The following is a 19,156-nucleotide window of genomic DNA, read 5'->3' on the forward strand; positions in this document are numbered from 1 at the left end:
CACGACCTAAGATAACAATAAAGGAGGCGATAGAAGAAGCCACCGCAGCTGAAGCCACACAGAAATCGGCAGCTACCATGCAACAAATGAATAAAATTCCAACGGAAACCCAAAAATCCACCAATAAAATGCACAATAAGATACCAACGGAAACTCAAAAAGCCACCACCACAACATACCATGAGGACATTGAATCCCCATCAGAAGACGAAGAGGAAGAAGAAGAGATAAATCAACTCCTTTCGGAAAAGGGTAGACGGGAGCAGAATGAAAAAAGGTCAGAATTTCATTGTGTCAGGTGTGGAGGAAACCATCCACATTCCGAATGCCATTTCTTTGATGCTATTTTCAGATATTGTGAACGGCGAGGACATATAGCTGGGGCATGCCGAACAAGAAATAACTATGGCCCTAGGCAAAGATAGAACACCACCCCCAGAGAGAGGGAAAAGCAAACAGGGAGCCATTGGAGTCAAGAGAACAGAAACAGGTGAGGAAAAAAAATAAACAACAGAAAAGAGGAAATACACCAAACAGTGACTATTGGGCACTCAAATACAACCAATGCAAAAAAGGTACATGTACAAGTCACCATAGAAGGCCAACCATGCAAGATGGAAGTGGACTCAGGCTTGTATTTATCAATGGTATCGTGGAATACCATAAAAGGACTAATACCTGATATAAACAAGGGAGAACTCAAAATACAAAAGCTCACACTAAAGGACTACCAGGGAAGCAGAATTCCTGTAGCCCGGACATTTCAAAGTTAAATTCAAAAAACACACTAAAGTCCTCCCACTAACAATAGTCCCCCTATTGGGACTTGAATGGTTTGCACCATTAGGAATCGAAGTAACCGGAATAAACATTACCGAGACAGACTGGGAAGAGGACCTGATAAAAAAATTCCAGGATACTGTCACCACGAATGACGAGGTGATCCGAATTCCTAGCTGCCTATAACTACAACTTAATCTACTGACCAGGAAAGAACATAACACATGCTGATGCTCTGAGTCGTTGCCCCCTACCCGACTTAGATGCTGATTCTGCACCAACCATATCAACCCTTCAAATCGAGACATTGGCAAACCTACTCATAACAGCAACAGACATTGCTATGGAAACCGCAAGAGACAGAAACCTGGCGCGAATTTTAAATTGGGTAGGTAAAGGGTGGCCAGAGACTGCAAACAACGAGACTGTCAAATCATTTCAAAATAGGCAAACAGAACTATCAATTTTAAGGGGATGTATACTATGGAAGGATAGGGTAGTCATACCGAACAAATTAAGGAAACAAATACTTGAATTATTACATACTCGGTCACCTGGGTATTGTCAGAATGAAGTCCCTGGCTAAGAGTTATGTATGGTGGCCAGGGTTGGATAAGGATATTGGGGAATGGGTAGCAATGTGCAAATGCTGCCAGGAATCTAGACCTACACCCCCTGCCCCCCTGCATCTATACATGAATGGGAAACACCTAGGGGACCATGGTCTAGAATACACATTGATTTTGCAGGACCAACTAAAGGACACACATTCTTAATGTCATAGATGCTTACTCAAATTGGCTAGAGGTAAGCATCATGCACTCAACCACAACAGAAGCTGTAATTAGACAACTAAGGAAACTTTTTGCAACACATGGATTGCCGGATTTAGTTGTATCTGACAATGGACCACAATTCATAGCAATAACATTTGAGGGGTTCCTGGCAGAACAAGGGATAAGGCATGCACTAACAGCACTGGGACATCCGGCCACGAACGGACGGGTGGAACACATGGTCCACTACACAAAGGAAACACTACACAAATTGGGACCTGGAGATATACAAGAAAAGATAGACAAACTACTAAGTATACAACACATGACACCCAACACCACAACAAATAAAAGCCCAGCAGAATTATTAATGGGAAGGAAACTAAGATCAAACCTAGATAGACTGCACCCCACATATAGCCCAGAAAAGCCAGCAGATTCCTCCAGTAAGTGCTGCACATTCAAAACAGGGGACCTAGTTTATGCAAAGAACCTCACGGGGAACTATTGTGGATACCAGCAAAAATAACCCAAATAACTGGGCCCTGTCATACAGGGTAGACACTGAGGATGGGAGGAACTGGAGTAGACACATAGACCAACTCAGATCAAGAACCACATTGAGAAACACAAACAATCACGAAGAAGAAGGGGGAGACCCCTCAAACACAAGCAGAATGGGAGGGGGAGACCCTCCACAAACCTCAAGCAAAAACAACCCAACCAGAGAGGGGGGAGACCCCTCAAACACAAACAGAAGGGGAGGAGGGGACTCTCTGCAAATAAAAGAATTTACAAAACAAACCCTAACAACTACACAACAACCAATACTAACATTAACCCCAATCAGAATTCGCAAACAACGTACCTGAGACCATAGAAAAAAACAACTCAGGGAGACTGGAGCAGGCTTCAAAGAACCATCAGGAAGCCACTCCTGGCAGGAGCAGCTGAGCCGACTCAACCAGCCAGGAAAGGCCTGGTGGGAGCGGCATAGCTGACTCTACCTTCCAGGAGGTTCCACAAAAAAGGACGGGAGAAACAGCAACCCCATCCGAACAGGCCAGAGGTGAACTCATGACTGAGTTGTGCAGGTCCAGTAGGAGCCATAAGAGCCCCGCCTACCTACTTGACTATGTAACGTAGGCAGGGCATGGATTGGTTAGACTGGACCACATAGGGGGGGGTGTTATATATTTGCATACTTACTTATGATGGGTTGGTCTATGGCGGTGGGAGATTTGAAGAGCCATCATTGGCCGCAAGCTGTGAGCAGCCAGCTATAAGAAAGGCTGCCACGGTTTCTCCAGGCACTCAATCCTAGAAGAAAATAAAGAGTAGAAAAAGTCAACTGGGTCCTGAGTCTCTTTCCCGCGATGCAACAGAAATAGCTCTGGTTCCAATTCTACTTGTTCCTTAAGAATTTCTTGCCATTGTTTAATTTTTAGCCAATATTTCTGAGTTACTAAACAGGACCACCACATGTGGTAGAAGGTACCCTCTTTCTTTCTACATTTCCAACATGCCGGCTTCATGTTGGGATATATCTTCACCAATCTCATGGCGGGGGGGTAAATACCATCTGTAAAAATCTTATAAATATTCTCTTGGTATGATGCCGATTTTGTCAGTTTATAATTTAGGTTGCAAATACTTTCCCACTCTGTCAAATTTATATTATGTCTTATGTTTTGAGCCCAAGCTATCATACATCCCTTAACAACTTCTTCTAATTCTACCTCTAACAAATATTTATAAATTTTGTGACATTTTTTCATCTGGGCCTGTTAAAATTTTATCCAATTGTTATAGTTCCGAGTATATTGCAAAATTTTCTATATCCTTTTTGCATCTATTTTGTAGTTGGGGATATGCCCACCAATCATTACGTATGCCTTGTTTTTAGAGGTAGATCCCTCACAAATCACATTATGGTGGCAGTTAACCTCAGCCTTTTGAGAACCAGAAATGCCATTTCCCAGCCACAGAATTTGATGCTACCATGGGAAATATTTGCAACTTCTTGCACCCAGGAGTAACTGGGGGAGGGGGGGTAAACAAGCTGTAGCTTTAAGACACCACCAATCTCTGACTGCAAGAAAGCTGGTCAGCAGCTACCCAAGCTTCAGACTTTGTCATCCTGCAGATGCTATACCCAGCATGATGGAAGCCTTGCTTATGGAAAAACACCCTAGGCCTCAGTTAGATCAATCAGAGAAGCAGAAATTCTTTGCAGGATTTGTGCATCTGGAATTTATAAACATCAGTCTGTAACCACCATTATCGGATCAGGTGAGGCTGTTTATTGAAACTGGAGGTGTTGTCTCATTTGCAGCACAGAATGCAGGTGGAAATGAAACTCATCCATTAATTCCTTAGGGACAAACTTCCTGTGAAGCACATGCAACATACATTTAAAAAACAGACAAATCTTTAATTGCATCATTGTGGCCATCATCTGGACTTGATTGACCATACCCTGTTCAGTTCTCTTGTTTTTGTAGACCTCAAATCAGACACAAGCTGCCAGATGCAGGATGGAAGAGAATCTTAACTCTCCCCACATGTGACACTGGTTCCCCTGAATTAAATCACTCACTCCAGTTGCTGTTTTCCTGAAGTATGTGAAGTATCTGTGTTTACTGATAGGAGAGCCTGTCAGAAACACCCAGCATCAATTCACCTAACTGGTGAGTTTGCATTTGGATTCCTTTCATTTGCTCACATGCATGACTGTTATTAAAAACTATTTTTATTTACAAGGAACTGACTCTATTGAAGAAACCAAAGGAAAAAAAAAAGCAGGGATTGGCAAAGTGAAGGTCTGGATACAGCTTTTTTCACTTCCAGAGAGAACTTCAAGAGTTGACTCAAACTAAGAAGAAACTTATTGTCTGTTTCTGAAAAGAAAAAAGCAATTTCTCCTCAGTTTTCACACTTTCCCACATTTTCTTAAATTAAAAATGGGAACTTTAGAAGCTTTGGTATAAATGGGAGCTTTCTTTCTGGAAATAAGATCATCTGAGATGTTGTTGTAGGAATCTCAAATGAAATAATATCAAGTCACTCACACCTATTGTTATTTTTCTAAAGGAAAGGGAGGAAGAAGAGGGGGAGGAGCAATCCTAATGGTGGTGTTCATGTCTTATCTTGTTTATAATAGCCAGAACTGACCCAGTCTAGAAAACTGAGGGGAAGGTTCTACTGCAAGGGTCTTCAAACTTGGCAAGTTTAAGACTTGTGGACTTCAACTCCCAGAATTCTTGAGCTAACATGACTGGAGTAGGAATTCTGGGAGTTGAAGTCTATAAGTCTTAAAGTTGTCAAATTTGAAGACTGTTTTACTGCATCAGATGCCTTGCTTGTCACTGAACAAAGGAAGCAGGAGAGTCATGACAGGCATGTTTCTATCACATGGTTAGTATCAACAATAGGTACTAAGAGAGCTGTGGAATTTCAAGAAGGTTGGGTTTTTTAAAAAAGAAAAATACTTGCATGGGGAAAAGAGATGTTAATGGTTGGCATGATAGAAATGGTATATTCCAGAGGTTGATAAACTATAACTTCTAGCTCATATAATTTCTATTAGATCATGACACAAATCATGCTGAAGCAGAGATTGCAGGGATTTGAAGTTTAGTAATATTCCCATTCCTCAGAGACAATAACAAGGAAAGTTTTACTTGAATAAAATATCTTCTTCTAGCTCTTAGTAGCTCCTAGTAAACACAGGAAAAAAAGAAAGAGAATGAGAGAGATGTGTACATAATACAATTAAAGTTGATTAATTGTCTTTTTCTATGAAGCCTTTTAATGTTTATCTTCACAATTAATCTCTCACAGGCCGATTTCATATGTATAATTTGTTAGAAGACTATTTTACTTGGGGAGCCTGGTTCTTCAGCCTAGATTATACATGCAAACCCAGAGTTTTATACAATAATGACATTCCTAAAGAATAACTGCCCTGCACCAGTCCATGAACTTAACTGATACAGTATCTTAGAACCTTCATCTTCAACCTGGGAATTCTGAAAATTTTAATATCAATGCATTTGTAGAACATGAAATTGGGGAAGCTTTCTAAAACATGGTTCTCTCTCCTTAATTCTGATCTAATCTGTCCCGTCTAATATGATTCCAGACAACTTATACAATTTTATTTAAGCATTCGTGATTGTTCATGTGCATGTAAGGGAGTAAAAAAGGAAGATCTAAAATTATTAGCTTGCTTTGATCCATAAAATATTATGACCTTTCTTTTAATAGCACTTCTTTTGGTTTTAAGATTCTGGCTCCTGGATCCATATAGTATGACTGTAAATTTCTGGTTATAGATGATTCTGATATCCCCATAGAGTATCACTATTGATGAGTAGAATGAGATCAAGACATTTTGGGTCCCTACGTAACTTTTTAGACCAAGAGTGGGTAAGCCAAGAATACACAGCCTGGCAGCACTTGATTTATGGTCCCCCAAATCCACCAAACTGGACAAGGCTGAAAATTATGGACCTTTACTCATTTGGAAATCTGTTTAGGGGGACACAATGGATGCCCCAAGACTTGCAGAAATCTGCAGCGTCAAAAGCACTTCTTAAAAACCCAGAAAACCCACAGGATCCACTTTTCGCATCTGAGGAGGTTTAAGTGACAAAACCTGACCAATTTCATCAAATAAAAAAACCTGCCATGGTTCCAAAATAAAAAAATAAATCATTCAACTCTGCCCACTCTTGGATCTTCATATCTTCTCTGACTTCATTTCTTGGGGCTCAAGGCAGAACACAGATCTGAAGTGTGACCAACAGGAAAAAGATTACCCTCTTCCATTTAGGGAATGGGATCATCTCCCAAGAATTAAGTTGGCAATCTCTTATCTAAGCTAGATGTCACATTGCTTGCTCTGTCATAAGCACTAAGCTTATATAATGATATTGATTATGGTGGCTTGAGAAGCAGGCATGGGGATCATCCAGCTGATGCAGATTTTGTTTACTAATGTAATAGCAACAAGAAGTCCAGCCACACCAAAGCAGTTTTCATGATGCCCTGGTGAGGTGTGAGTTTACATCCTCCTACCCACACTGAACATGTACGTGCAAACAATCACACACAGAGGAGGAGATATGGGGAGAGAGAGAGAGAGAAGGAGAGAGATCATCAGTTAGTGGCCTCCTTATCATTCTTCATGTTTCAAAACAGCGCCATCACATCTGGCCACTTTGACCTATGGAATAATATCATAGAATTATTTCCATATACATGATTTCCATCAAACAATTGCTTGGATTTTTTTCATACCGTCTGCTTTTGTTCTTGCCATTTAAGTTTGGACTCAACGTGCCCTTTAAATAACATGTTGAGCAGTATTCTACTATGTTTCTATTAACATCCAAGTAGAAATGTCAGAGGGGATGTTGAGCATTGTATGAGTCACTTTATACTTCCTTATTCTTGATAAGGAAAATGGAGAGCACGGTGGGGTTTTTTGGTGGCTAAAAAGAACCTCAGAAACATCATGAGGCAAGCACCATTCCTTGCAATGTTTATCTTCAGAAACATCGGGTTGGCTGGGTGTTGTTTTTTTTACAGTAGCTGCATTTTGCATCAGCTGGGCATGTTTCTCAGCAGCTGCATAGAAAAGGAAGATAAAAAGTGGAGTCAGGAAGTTTAGCAAGAAGAAAGGCCATGACTTCTGGAAGAGTGGTGGTGTGGGAAGAAGCTCCGCTTCCTGGCGGGCCTAGCCAGTCAAGGCCTGCCAGGCCACAGCAGGTTTCTGCAACCTGGTGGGCCTAACCAGTGAGCACACAACAGATACAAACTTGATGGCAGAAAGTACAACTTCAGCAACAGAGTGGTCAATGCCTGGAACATACTACCTAACTCTGTTGTTACTTCCTCAAACCCACACTTCTTTTCCCTCAAACTAACCACTATTGACCTCACCCCGTTCCTAAGAGGTATCTATGGGGCGAGCATAAGCACACAATCGTGCCTACCATCCGTGTTCTATTGTCCCCAATTATTTGTACCTATTCCCTGTACATTCTTATTCTTTATCTCTATTATCTAAAGTGATTGACAAATCAAGTAAATAAATAAATAAAATTCCCATACTGGTGGGCATTAGGCCTCTCAGGGTCTCCCCACAGTGAGGAAGCTGGGATTGCAGTCATTGAGCGAAGCCATCACAAGGGCACTTGCTTAACAACTCTAATGATCTAAGACACAAATTGTGGTGCCCAATTGTGGTGATAAGTCAAGAACTACCTGAAATCATACTAAACCAGTCTAGAAAAGTGAGAGGAAGTTTCTGTTACATCAGGCATCTTGCTTATCACTGAGCAAAGGGCACAGGAGAGCCATATCAGGCATGTTACCATCACATGGCAGGAAACCATAAAGTCCTTCTCAGGCCAAAAACAATAGTCAGAGAAGGATTTCATTAAGAAGGGAGCGCAAAATTTGGGTTGTTTGTCTAAGATCACAGCTTGCAGCAGACTCATTTAAGGAAAGCAATTCCATAGGAACTGGAGCTTGATCTGTTCCCTTTCCTTTGCTTCTTTGCTCAGGTGAACAGATTCCCAAGACAAAAAAAGTAGAACATATAAATCTGCATAAATGTATATTAATGTTAATCCATAGTTCTATCTCCCAAGAGGCACAGCAAAAAATCTAAAAAGAACAGGGAAGAAAAAGAGAAAACTGTTGTTTGGAAGAGTTCCTTTGTACTGAAGAAGTTTGCAGTCCAATAATGTCAAATACTTCCCATTCTCAGTAATGCCTTTATGTTACAAACTGTAACCTCTACTTATCAGTCATAAAATGGAGCACAAAATAGATTTCGTTTTCCATGGCACCCAAATTTGATGAATAGAAGAAAACCCAGGCCCTCTGGAAACAACAACCCTATCAGGAGTACAAAATACAGAAGACCATTAGCTGGTAGCCAAGAGTTAAGGTTCCTCTTTCTCTTTACTACAATCTAGCAGTTGTCTCTATATTTGCAGTCTAGATACAATAGCCGTACTCCAGGGCATTTTCTTGGTTTGGGAGGGTATACCCAGTGCCAGAAATAAGAACCAGGATGACTGGTCATTCTATCCTTTGCTCTATCTGTCCTTTTTAATTAGGTTTTCAGATTCATCTATAAGTACTATTCATCGTAAGTACTGATGTCTTCTGTCTTACTGAAGAAATACTGAGACAGAACTTGGATCTAAAGCAAAACATCTCAAGGTCAGCCTCTGACTATATACAATAATAAGGATGGGAGGTCCAAGGACTTGTGTAAAATTAGGAGGATCAAAGAACAAGCTTCAGTTGTAGGATCTCTCAAATGGGCCATGTGCAGCTTTTTAAACATTAGGAAAAAGTGTAGGCAGCAGGCAGCAGTCCATCTTCAATAGGTAATCATTCAATAGGTAACATTCAACAGGTAACACATTCACAGACAGATCATAAATGCCAGCAAAATTCAGGAGCAATACTCAGACTTCCAGCCCAGTTATTATTTTTTCTGTTTTTTCCAAACCCAATTTGCCCTTTAAAAATCAGTAAATTCCTACCTCAAAGAACCCTGGAAATATTTGCCTCCCACGTGTCTTCATCACTTCACCAGACTTGTCCCTTCCAGGCCTACAGTTAACAACAATAAGCAAAGAATTAACTATATTCTCCAGACCCCAAAACCCTCCTATTCCCACATTTTACATTATCGCTCAGTGGCCAAGAGGTGCTGTTTGATTCTGACCACTGGATACAATTATCTTACCCAATATATTGCCCTCCTGGTGCAATGAATATAACCCCCATAATTCCCAGAACCCCTGCTTCATAGAATTATGGGAGTTAGTCCAACGTATCTGAAGTTCTGATCTTCCCTATTCAGACTCTTTTAAATATCTCCTTCTAGTCTTCATCTACAGTCATTGACCAAATACTTTCTTTTTGAGACCCACCAACCAACAAAACAGGGAGGAAACTCTAGCCCTGAATTGCACACATGCTTTGGGTCTCATCGCCAAGGGGATAATGCCAAATGATGAGTAAAAGTGAGAATAGAGAAAGGGCAGCTTGTCCAAGCATAGTTTCTGTTCAACTACCCTCCTAGTCAAAGCATCTTATTTTGTATGTAATAACTATTATGTCCACGTCAACAGGTGAAACTCGAAAAATTAGAATATGGTGCAAAAGTTCATTTATTTCGGTAATGCAACTTAAAAGGTGAAACCAATATATGAGATAGACTCATTACATGCAAAGCAAGATAGTTCAAGCTGTGATTTGTCATAATTGCGATGATTATGGTTTACAGCTCATGAAAACCCCAAATCCACAATCTCAGAAAATTAGAATATTACATGCAATCAATAAAACAAGGATTGTACCTTGAACAATATCAGACCTCTCAAAAGCATAAGCATGCATATGTACTCAGTACTTGGTTTGGGCCCCTTTTGCAGCAATTACTGCCTCAATGTGGTGTGGCATGGAAGCTATCAGCCTGTGGCACTGCTGAGGTGATATGGAAGACCACCTTTCTCCTGGCAATGCCCCATAGATTCTCTATGGGGTACAGGTCAGGTGGGTTTGCTGGCCAATCAAGCACAGTAATCCCATGGTCATTGAACCAGGGTTTGGTGTTTTTGGCAGTGTGGGCAGGTGCCAAGTCCTGCTGGAAAATGAAGTCAGCATCCTCATAAAGCTCATCTGTAGAAGGAAGCATGAAGTGCTCCCAAACCTCCTGGTAGACAGCTGTGTTAACCCTGGATTTAATGAAGCACAGTGGACCAACACCAGCAGATGACATGGCTCCCCAAATCAACACAGACTGTGGAAACTTCACACTGGACTTCAAACATCTTGCAGTGTGTGCTTCTCCATTCTTCCTCCAGACTCTGGGTCCTTGGTTTCCAAATAAGATGCAAAAGTTGCTCTCATCAGAAAAGCGGACTTTGGACCACTGAGCAACAGACCAGTTCTGTTTTTCTTTAGCCCAGGTAAGATGCTTCTGACGTTGTTTGTTGTTCAGGAGCAGCTTGACAAGAGGAATACGACATTTGAAGTCCATGTCCAGGATCCGTCTGTGTGTGGTGACTCTTGATGCACTGACTCCAATCTCAGTCCACTCCTTGTGAAAGTCCCCAACACTTTTGAATGGCCTTTTCCTGACAATCCTTTCCAGGCTGCGGTCATCCCTGCTGTTTGTGCACCTTTTTCTTCCACACTTTTCCCTTCCACATAACTTTCTATTAATGTGCTTTGATACAGCACTTTGGGAACATCCAATTTCTTTTGCAATTACCTTTTGAGGCTTTCCCTCCTTATGGAGGGTGTCAATGATGGTTTTCTGCACAACTGTCAGGTCAGCAGTCTTTCCCATGATTGTGCTTCCTACTGAACCAGGCTGAGAGACCATTTAAAGGCTCAGAAATCCTTTGCAGGTGTTATGGCTTCATTACCTGATTAGAGTAGGACACTTTGAGCCTAGAATATTGAACCTTTTCACAATATTCTAATTTTCTGAGATTGTGGATTTGGGGTTTTCATGAGCTGTAAGCCATAATCACCTCAATTATGACAAATCACGGCTTGAACAATCTTGCTTTGCATGTAATGAGTCTATCTCATATATTAGTTTAACCTTTTAAGTTGCATTACTGAAATAAATGAACTTTTGCACAATATTCTAATTTTTCGAGTTTCACCTGTATGTAGTTTTCTCCAGATGAATACAAAAGTAGTTTGCAACTGCCTCCTTCCACATGCTGATAAAACATCCACAGACCCTGTGTTTTTCTAACGGTCTTCCAACTAAATACTTCTCAGATCCATCCTTCCTTGGCCTTTTCAAGATTGGCCAGATTGAGTAAATACTGCCTCCTACTCTAACCCATTAAAAGAAGTTGTCTTATCAGCTTTATTCTGTAAATTCTGGCTTTAACTTTGACATTGGTTAGGTGTTTATGTGTTCATAGTAAGTTCATTTTTTTTTCTAGTGAACAATAGTGCACTTGACTGAGACCTCTACTGACAATGATAATCATATTCATTTCTTTATTCCTTCAGCTGTAATGAGCCAGGCGTGCCTTTGCCCTGTAAGGTTGCTCCAATGATACTATTGTTAGTGACATTATCATATCCCACATCTGATCTCCTTCAGTAGCCATGTTGTCAATCAATCTGCCTACGCACTTACCTACCATGTTACATATCTGGATATCTGGATATTTATCTACCACGTTATATACCTGGATGGTCTAGAGAATGTCAGCCAATAGCAACACACTGGTGACCCTGTATGAACATCCTGGACAAAAACAACATCAAGCCATTTCTGTATTGTTACTAGGCAAATTACATGGAAGTGCACCTATGTAGTCTGTAAAAGTTGAGTTCAACACAAGTTGAGAACCTCATTATTTTTACAAATAAATCTCATCAATAATTATTAAAGTGTACAAGAGGAGCATCCCACTCTCTCATTGAATAATGAGTCTGTATTCCTCCTTCTCCCTCCATTTTTCTTTACATATCATGTCTTTTAGGCTGTGTGCCTAAGATCAGGGCTATAATGCCAATAGGCTTCATAAATAAATCTGGATGCATTATTATCCTTATTATTATTTGACTAAAGAACAGGATAAAATGCTCTCAGTATATAACAGTGGTCACCAACTGGTGGTCCATGGGAAAATTTTGATGGTCCACTGAGAAATGTCACCCCCAAAGCATCCCCCTCCCAAAGCAATTAATCCAGGCTGTGTGGGAACACAAGGCTGTGCCACCCATATGGCCCATGGGAGCACAAGGCTTGCGTTGCTTGCATTGTAAACAACACATAATGAAGGGAGGGGGGAAAGGGTGGGGGGACTTGCCCTGCTCATCCCATGCGCCTCACCTGGCCACTGCGCTACTTCTTTCCACTTCGTTCTTATTCTCCTTTTGGCTGCATGCAAGGAAAGCAGCAAAAGTCTTTCTTTCTCTCCCCCAAACTCTGCCAGAAATGAATCTTTGGGACCCTGTAATGTATCCTGCTCCAACAGGCTGCACTGGTGCAATAAGTTGAGACTCATTTCTGGTGGAATTTGGGGGAGAGAATGAAAGACTTCTGCTGCTTTCCTTGCATGAAAACAAAAGTCTCTCTCAATCTCTCTCTCTCTCTCTCTCCCTCCCTCCCTGAGAATGGAGCTGGAGACGGTATCCTGCGATCCCAAGTAAAGAATGATCGATCGGTAGGAAAATGGAGTGGGGAATTTTTCTGCAGACTTTTTGGGGGCGATTTTTCCCAGGGTCTCTGGTCCACGGGATTTAAAATTATGAGTTTGGTGGTCCCTGAGGTCCAAAATGTTGGTGATCCCGATATGTAATATATTTTTAAAAAACCAATGTGTTAGGAGATTCAACAAGTTTACAACCAAGGTAGTTAATTTATTTGTTTCTCCTTCAGGCAATATTCTAAAAAGGGAACCTAGAATTTGTTTATGGAGATCTTGGGAATATGTCAGATTTGTACTCTTTTGTTGGTTATGCTTTGATGTTATTGTAGCACCTTGATTGGACCTGTTCCCTTTTGGAATACTGTAATGGGAGTGGGGATGTAGACTCAGATCAGAAGGGACAGCTAGGAGGTGCCATCTCCAGCAGAACAGTCAGTGATTCATGTGACTTAAGGATTTAGACTAGAACCAAAAACACATTTTCCGATGGAGCAGAGAAATTCTCTAACACGGCAACTGTCCCTGCGTCAACGTTTGTGTTTTTCTTAATCCCCACCATCAAGCAACATCTTTGTTGTGGCAGCTATACATGATTAAGATGAGGAAAGGTTGCTGTCACAAGCATGTAATTACAGGTTTCCTGTGTCACTCCCTGTTGGGAGGTCAGTGACTCTCCCTCCTCTGTCAGCAGAAGGGGAATGGCAGGCCAAGGCAAAGGAATCTGCCAGGCTCACTTCTTGCTAACTTTGGAAGGGGGAGCGGGGAGCTTAGGTCTTCAGTGCCATAGTCAGAAGACAGAATGGCTACCCAAGCAGAATGACAACGTCACCGAAGTCAAAAGCCAAGCAGAACAAGCAGCGGAGGGAAGCAGTTGCACAAAAGGGAAAAAGAGAGTCAAATGAGGCAAGGAAGGAGAGGAGTGGGGGAAAGAATGCAACACCCTGGGGGCCACCAACAACTGGACAGCAAAAGCCAAGTTGGGAGCAGCAACTTAAAAGCTATCTGATGTAATGCAACATGGACTGAACATAGAACATAGCCTAACAGAATTGGAAGGGACCTTGGAGGTCATCTAGCCCAACCCCCATGCTCAAGCAACAGACCCTATACCATTTCAGACAAGTGGCTATCCAGTCTCTTGGTGAAAGCTTCCAGTGATAGGGCAATCACAGCACCTGAATGCAAGCCATTCCACTCTCACCAATAGGAAATTTGTCCTTAGTTTTAGATTGCTATCTCTCCTTGATGAGTTTCCATTCATTGTTCCTTGTCTTGCCTTCTGGTGCTTTGGAAAATAGGATACACCCCCCACCCCCCATCTTTGTGGCAGCCCCTCAAATAATGGAACACTGCTATCATGTCTCCCCTAGTCCTTTGTTTCACTAGATTAGACATACCCAGTTCCTGGAATTGTTCTTCATATGTTTTAGCCTCCAACCCCTTTGTCATGCTTGTTGCTCTTCTCTGCAGTCTTCCAGAGTCTCAACATCTTTTCTATGCTCTGGTGACCAGAACGGGATGCAATATTCCAAGTGTGTTGGAGCCCAATATTAAGGCTTTGTAAAGCACTCAGAGTTGCCTTGATCTTGATTCTATCCCTCTATTAATACAGTTTAGGATTGAATTGGCTTTTTTGGCAGCGGCTGCACACTGTTGGCTCATATTTGTTACTGAAATGTATGGACATGACAGAAGCAAAGATAATTTCATTAAATGTAAAGATATGGATAAGCACAATGGCAGACGACCAGAAGCGCTTCACTTTCAACTGCAGTGTTTGTTAGAGTTTAAGTATAAGGAAATTAAGAACCATTTAAAAACAACAACTTTCTGCAAAGACCAAGATAGCTGCATATTTATCAGTCCTGTTGTTTTAATGCCCTCTACACTTATTTTACATGTATGTCAAAACTTTTGCATAATTGTCACAGTCTTCATTTTCCCTTCCCATGCTATAAATGCTTAGTAATTTTTTTTTTAATTTCTTATTTAATGTACCCATGTGCATACATATCCTTGCCTTCAGTGCATCACATCTGATAAAGTGAATTGTGGGGCATGACAGCTCTTGCCACAATAAGCTTTGAGTGGTTTTTAAGCATTTATTTGTTTACTGAGGTATATACAAATTAAGTGGATGCAAACATCTCAAAGTGGCGCCCCCAAGCCTGTACAGGTGCTGCCAGGCATACTTTTTCTGAGAGTGCATTCCATAACTAAATTGTCATTATTGAGTTTCCTCTCCTTTGCAGTTATTGAGGGCGCTTCCAATAAGAAAAGTATTTGGAGCAGAACGTTGGCAGATCTTCGGATATAGACAAGCTGGTACAGAAACTGGCTCTCCTTCAGCTATTTGGGCCCCAAAGCATTTTAGAGCTCTAAAGGTAAGTGTTGTGGGTAGCCTCTGCCTGTCTAAACCGTGTTAGCCCCAGATTCAAACGAAGATTTTGATCACTTTAACTTTTTAGCGTTAAAACTTACCAACAAATAAACAGTTAAATGCCTGAGGTCTAAAGTCATACCTACTGTAAAGTCTTTCTTGGCAAGCAGAGATATGTTGGTTTTGCTCACCTTTATGCCAGCCAATCCAAACATTTTTTTAATTATCTGCCAAGATGCAAACAATTCTGCTCCAAGTAAAGAGTAATAAAAGGAATTGCTGGATTAGAATATGAAATCGTAGCTTTACAAATGACAGTGCAAATATAAACCAGTTCCAGGGATACGGAATCTGATTTCTCTTGCAATTTAGATATGTACATCTGTCTGGTTCATTTATCAAGCATTTCAGGAAGATAACCACAATACCTTTGCCTTTATCTGGAAATAAATAAGGCCCAGTTGTAAGAACCACTGGAATGATACGAAAAACCTAGCTGTGCTGATTAAAAATTCCAGCCAATACAATTCTGCTTTAAAGCGCAGTTCAAATTGTCATTTTATCTTTTGTTATAAGAATTGCCAGGTTTGGTACATTAAAGCATAGCTGCTATCCCAAAAATCCCTGCAAACCAAAATATTAGGTAAAAACGGGGTTAGAACCTTCTTTAGCTTGGGGTCATTGTTTTTCCTGTTGTCATCTGCAATAATTCTTTTTGTCTGTTCTTTAACTGAAGGAAGCATTGAAAAGTAAAATGTTCCACTGTTTCTGGCCCTTGACTGTAATAAAGATTTATTTGTAATAAAATCCACTTGTTCATAGCTCTACCGCCAATTTATAGTAGTGTAATACAATCTACAATCTCTTTTGCTGGCGATTAGGAAACTTCACATTTGAAAGTTAATTTGGACCTTGTGTGATTGCCACCAGCCCTCAATCCACCCAGATATTTTGGACAACTACCAACCAGGGAATAAGAGGAGCAGCAATTATAAGCAACTTTTGTTGAAAGAGATTATCTGGACCCCTTCAGTCTGCATTTAATTGCTGGAATGAGATGGAAACCATTGGTTGATCTTGCAGATAATCTATAGTGGGATTTAGATGGAGATTATATTGATCTGTTTGAAGTCTAAGTGGTGTTCATCACCATCAACAATGGTATCCTTTTGTACCATCTGTGAGGGTTAGGAGTTGGGGATACTCCTTCATGGTAACTCTGCACCTTCCTAAGTGAGTAGTTCCATCTGGTGTTAGAGGAGGAATAGATCTTGGGCCCTTCGGTGTGAAATACATCAGGGCTCAAACCTCACCTCCAACTTTGTTTAATATCTGCTTGAAGCAGCTGGGAAACTTCATCCCAGTGGCATCTACCATAATAATCACTGGCTTCAAAATGGTGGATATGATTGATTGATCAAAATTCCACCTCTCCTGAAGTGCAAAACTTTGATTTTCTGGCCTCTCCCACCATTTTGAAGCCAGTGACCATCAGTGATCCCTGGGATCATCTGTTAATTTGAGACAAAGAGGAAGGCTTGAATAACCTCAGAGAAAGAATGTAGGAATGGTTAAGGCAAAGTAAGAGAGAACTCTGTCCTGGGAAAGGAGAAGGCGTAAGAAAGAAACTCAAAATAACTCCGCCCTGAGTCTCTTTGGTATAGGAACTCTGGCAGGCTTTCAAGATTCTATTATTATATCCATCAACAATTAATCAACATGCCTGTAATTTCCCAATCTGGCCTACCTCAAAGGGCACACAAGTATCATCAATATTCTGATAATGCCCAGTTTCACTTCTACACCACAGGCTCAGCAGGAGATGTATTTCCTGGAGGCTGAGAGGTTGATCAGAACAGAGCATCCTTAGGATGACTCCCAGAAAAATGGAAGTGCTATTTGTCAAGAAGCATTCTGGTTTCAGAACACTCTATCTTTAATTGGGTGGCACTATTCCTGAAAGAGAAAAACCTGTATCTGGGTACACATACATAAGGTGGAGACCATAGCATGGAGAGACATAGCCCAATTTTGGTCAAGGTGCCAGTGACAGTCTTTTCGGTATCAAAAAACATTGGCAACTTGTTGATACTTGCCTGGATTACTGCAATTCATTCTCCATAAGGTTTCCCTACTAGGCAATTCAGAAGGTTCCATTAGCCCTGAATATAGTTGCTTACTTGCTAACTGGCAATATTAGCACAATAAATGAATTCCAATTTTGCTGAAGAAAGACTGACTACTAATATTCTTCAGCGTCCAGTTCAAAGTGGTGGGTATTTACTACAAAGCCCTATTTGGCTTAGATCCTCATTAGCTCCTGGACCATCTAACCCAGACAGTGTCTGAAAGATCACATAGGCTGGCTGAGAACCTCTCTCCTGGGAGCAATCAAACAGAGGAGGGGTCACGAATCAAGTCTTCCTTGGTGGCCTCCTTGATGTTGCCTCCTAAGAGGAGTATAGTCCTTGTCACATTGCCCTTCCAAAAATATTCAAGGCCAGCCTATTTGTCATGCCCCTGGTAGAGACTAACTCTGAGGGAGGGGAGGAACAGCCAACAGGGAGTAGAAGTGTGGCTCCAGAGGTTGTGGAGGAGGCTGGGGAAGGGCAGAGGCCGGCTGGGCAGTCAGAGGAGGACCCAGGCCCATCCCCTCTCCATCCTAGAGCACGCAGGGAGGAGAGGATAAGGGAGAGACGTGATCTACTGGAGAGGAGAGAACCTTGATCCTTTTTATGGGCTGCAGCTGTGACAACTGGATAAGAGGATGGACATGCATACGGACGAGTGCTGGAAACAAAGCGTGGAAAGATCTCTAGTTTATTGTGCCTCTCTGAGTTTGGCATCCTTCCCAGTGTGTGTTCAGATATCTGTGGATGTCTTCAAGCCCTTATCTTGCTTGGTTTGTGTGATTTTTTACTCTTTATAATTTAAACGGCATTTCCTCCTTCTTGTAACTGCTTGTCTCCAGTCAAGGATATTTGGAGCTTGGAAGCAAAGTGAAGGAATAAAAGGGGCTTCACCTGTTTTTTGTGACTGTGTTTATTTTGTATCCCACACTGGGTCATCACACTATTTCAGAGGGCCTTCAGAGTTAGGGGTATTCTTTAGTGGAAACTGCTGAATTAGTGTATAAATAGAGCAGTGATGGCTAACCTTTTCATCGTCGCGTGCCAAAAATGTGCATGTCCACGCACGTGCCTGCACCCATGATGCAATGCATGCACAACCCTCCTGGGCTCCCCACCCCCTGCGTATGCACATGCAACTCCTGTGCTCCCCCTCCTTCCCTGCGCATGTGCACATGACCCCTCATGCTCCCCCTGCCCCCCTGCACATGCGCATGTGTTTCCTGCATGCCCCCCACATCTGCACGACAGGTACCCGACAATCAGCTGGCTGGCAGGAGGTGCACAGGCATGCGCAGTGGAACTGAGCTGGGGCAATGGTTCACATGATGGCAGAGATGTCTCTGCGTGCCACTTCTGGCACATATGCCATAGGTTCGCCATCACGGGACTAGAGGAAAATATTTGAAGACTGGGGCCATGCAACGTGCCTATGTTTCACTTTATGGATCTTGTAGCATCAGCATCCACAGAAATGTTCTGCCTTTGTCCAAATGCTGAAAGCCACATCATACCACTTGCTTAACTTATTCTGTACATGTCTGAGACATGACAATGCATGTACGAAAGGGGTAAGGCTGAATTTATCATTCTCAACATCACCCACCCACCCCTTCAGCTACCACTGCTTATATGGGTTGTGATGTTGTTCTAATATTATATTACGATAGTTTGGGTTCCTTTTTCTTGGAGTCCCTTACAGCCCCAGGAGAAGGTGGCAAAAAAAAAAAATATAATAAACAAACAAAATCAGGCTTCTATATAAACCTGGAAAAAGATGCCGTTGTTTTGAGGAATCTATTCATTAATGATTGTGCAACTCTTAAAGCAGCCACACCTTTCTTTGAAACATGTATCCCTGCCTGA

At 41.6% G+C, this 19,156-nt stretch overlaps 1 long non-coding RNA gene across 4 annotated transcripts in view; it reads right to left on the reverse strand.

The window, feature by feature from the left end:
* Positions 1 to 19,156, reverse strand: part of LOC148127637 (uncharacterized) — a 108,014-nt gene that overhangs the window by 15,090 nt on the left and 73,768 nt on the right. For 3 of the 4 annotated variants that reach the window (XR_015740980.1, XR_015740979.1, XR_015740978.1), the window contains exons 2-3: positions 9,128 to 9,197; positions 2,766 to 2,876 (exon numbers count right to left, since the gene is read on the reverse strand). This is a non-coding gene — a long non-coding RNA (uncharacterized LOC148127637). The remainder of the gene's footprint in view (positions 1 to 2,765; positions 2,877 to 9,127; positions 9,198 to 19,156) is intronic. The other variant, XR_015740982.1, reaches the window with a different exon arrangement.

The sequence above is a fragment of the Pseudonaja textilis genome, chromosome 1 (assembly GCF_049901715.1).
Source record: "Pseudonaja textilis isolate UNSWEBS1 chromosome 1, rPseTex1.2, whole genome shotgun sequence".
Taxonomy (NCBI): domain Eukaryota; kingdom Metazoa; phylum Chordata; class Lepidosauria; order Squamata; family Elapidae; genus Pseudonaja; species Pseudonaja textilis.